Below are 3,550 nucleotides of genomic sequence, written 5' to 3'. Positions count from 1 at the left end.
CCAGCTCATGTCCAGGGAGACGTGTTGCTGTGGGAAAGGGGACTTGCAGTGTAGCTAGCGGCTGCTCCCTGGGGTAGATGCAGCCCTGCCTGCCAAGGATGGGGCTCCTCAGGATGAGAGGAGACTTTGAAAACCAGACCCTCAGCTCTGACCCCAGCAGAGGGAGGAGCAGTGGGGGTGAGGGCCAGAGAACCAGGAAACAGCTTTGTGTGCGAGAGGGATATTCAGGGGGTGGAAGCAGGGGACGTGGGTCTGCATGTGTGTCCAGGAGTGTGTGTGTGAGAGAGAAAGCGAGATGCTCTCCCCACCTCGGACCACCCAGAGCCCTGACTGCAGCTGGGTGGGCAGCGGGCAGCCTGGCTGCGCAGTCCAGCACCCCTCTCTCCAGAAGACCCCAGCATCACAGGTGAGCTACTTCCCCAGGGGGTCCTCTTCCAAGGGTGGCTGGTCCCTGGGGGAGGATTTGCCCAGGCCCCAAGGGCAGCACTTGGCTCCCACCCTTCCTGTGTTTCCTGTCATCAACCACCCCACCCTCACCCCTGTTCTACACACAAACACACACACCACCAGCAAGGAGCCCGAAACACAGGAGTTGGGAGGTGGCGATGCAGGACAGTTGGGTCTTCACAGGAGCTAGTGCCCGGAGGCTTGGTGGCTGCCTCACACTGGGCACCTGAGATCGCCTTCCCTCCAGGTCTCCATAGAAGAGGACGAGGCTCATCGGCCCTGGCCACAGACACCTGACCACCTGGAGGAACGTGGAGCTCTCCTGCAGGTACATGCCAGTCCCCGCTGCTCTCCACCCCATCCTGATACCCATGCACCCTCCTGGGCTGGGTTTTCCCATGGGCCAGAGGTTTCCTAGCCAGAGGGAATTGCATCCTGATTCTTAACGAAGGACTACTCTCCCGAGAGGATGTGTGTTCCGGGTCTAACTAAACATCCTAAAATCAAAGCAGAGGCCTGACCCTGCTAACAGCATCCCCTGAATTCTTCCTCCAAACATACAGGCCTATTATTCTAAACTGCAAAACATACATCAGGTTTTCAAAGTCGAATTCAGATTTGGTAGAAAGCTCTTCTGTGAACTATGTCAGTAGGTTGTTGCTTTTAGTTGAGGATAGAATCGTGGGGTAGAAAGCCGGAATGGGGTAGGGGGCCGAGATGGGTCTTGCAGGGTTTCTGCTTCTAATTCTCCTTCGGCAACAGTCTGAGGCAGAAACTGTCAGCACTGTCTGGATTCTCCCACTCCCCACACGCAACGGAATGCATTTCCCATCGGCACACCCCAGGTTGGGAGCCGTTCCCAGGCTCTAGCTAACAACCCCAAAGCCAAAGCCTCGTTAGAACTAGCACCGGAGAAGCCCAATGAGAATGGTAGGTTCCAGGCGCAGGTGCCCTGCATCCTTCTCTTGGCCATGAGGTCACCACACCACACAGGGCTCGTCGGTGTTTGAATTTGCCAAATGAGGGCAATGTTCTTTCCTTCCATTGATGACCACGTGCCCATCTCTATAAACTTGCTATTTTTGGAGATATAATCAAGAATCAGTCAACTGAGGAGAAGTAAGGAACTTTATTTTTGGTAAAACCAGACGACTGATTTGAATAAGGCACGTTCTCCAACATCCATAAGAAACAAACGCAAAAGCAGTCACAGTGAGGAGGGAAGGGGCACACCAAGACCCCTGACGCGAACACTGGCACAGCCCCTGCTTTCTTGGTAAGTAGAGAAAAAGCAAAGTGCAGTTGTTTGAAAGTCAGCGTGCTCTTCTTTATTAGATGACAGGGATGGCAAGTAGGTTTACATCTCCTGTCATCTGATCAACGAGGAGCAGCTGCCTAAGCTTCGTGCTGAGGAGGCTGCGGCCCAGCGTGGGCTCCGGGAAAGGACGATCGAGATCGCTGCGCCTGACGTCTTGCCAACTCTACCCTGCCCTGATGTTTCTCGGCCTGCGGCTTCCCAAGTCCAAAGCATTCTTTCATTCCGGTGAGTGCTCTTAGCCAACGGCAAATTTATTTTTTTATTATTTTTTTTAAATATATATATTTTCTATTGGCTTTTACAGAGAGGAAGGGGAGGGATAGAGAGTTAGAAACATCGATCAGCTGCCTCCTGCACACGCCCCACTGGGGATGTGCCCGCAACCAAGGTACATGCCCTTGACCAGAATCGAACCTGGGACCCTTCAGTCCGCAGGCTGATGCTCTATCCACTGAGCCAAACCGGTTAGGGCAGCCAACGGCAAATTTAGTTTCTGAGCCCCAATGAGGAAAGTGGGCGGTCATTTCCCAGGACAGAAACCGATCTCTGGATTTTTACAAGCTGAAATAGATACTGCAGGTAGTACGGGCAGGGAAGTCACTGAAGACTACATCACTTACCTTTCAGATGATTCGCAGGTTAGAGGATGCTGGCGATGTGCTCGGGCTCCTCCGTAGTTTACGTCTGTATTTTTAAAAACAGGCAGAGAAGCCAGGCCCTCGCTGTGACAGGGCCGTTTATTAGAAACGAGCTTCAAGAGCCCATTCTCAGTGTCAATGAAGCAAATTTAGGCCACAACCTGACGCCTACCGTTAACACACAGGAATAAGGCCTAGATTAACGCCACCTGGAGACACTGTTTAACATGGATATCTTAATTTAGCTCTGTCTCGAATTGGCAACATCTTTTTTGCAAATATATTATCCACAGCTATGTGACTCTGAGGATCAGTATTTGATAATTGCATGGGCACCTTTAGAAAAACTTTAAAATAATCTTTTTGGATTTCAAGGATTATGATGAAAGTATTTGTCATCAATAATATTCCAAATACATATATAAAGACACATAGCAACAGTGAGACACAGTGTTCAAGATACAATTTTGAAAAATAAAACCATTATGACTACCACAAATCTCAAAATGAATACTCAGATTGGTAAACCAAATATGAAAATGAATACTGCTGTTTAACTACACAGTCAACTTGAGAAACAGATTAAAAACTGCTTTTATAAAATGATATATTGAGCACTTTACAAAGAGGTACTGGTTTATTTTTATAATTGTTTTATTTTCAAATGATAAAAAGTTTTCATGTTGCTATTTGAAATAAGCTGCATACATATAGCTTAATTCCCATCAAATGATAACCCTAATCAGGTATAAGAATTACATTTTTGTGTTAACATTAGTTCTTGAAGTGCTCAACACCTGGATATGCTGCATAAAAAATATGCCAATTCGGTCCTGGTGAAATTCGTGTTGAACTATCACTTTCACATGCTGTATTTGTTGGTTATTTCTTAATGTCGTGCTCATTATACTACCTGTCTTTAGCAGATAAAAATATAAACCAAACAGTTAAAGACTGAAAGGGTCAAAGCCACCTCAGCAGCTAGCACTGCTCAGTGGGGCCCGTAGCTGGGGGATGGTGGGCCACAGGCATCTGAGCCTTACCAGAGGCCCGTAAACTTGGAGGCTTTCAAATGAAACACAGTTAAATTATTTTATTGATTTAAAAAATAGAAACAATGTCATTATCACCTTTAGTATGATCAATC

The sequence above is a fragment of the Myotis davidii genome, unplaced genomic scaffold (genome assembly GCF_000327345.1).
Source record: "Myotis davidii unplaced genomic scaffold, ASM32734v1 scaffold591, whole genome shotgun sequence".
Classification (NCBI taxonomy): domain Eukaryota; kingdom Metazoa; phylum Chordata; class Mammalia; order Chiroptera; family Vespertilionidae; genus Myotis; species Myotis davidii.
The sequence above is the reverse complement of the archived record's forward strand: the minus strand, read 5'-3'. Positions refer to the sequence as shown.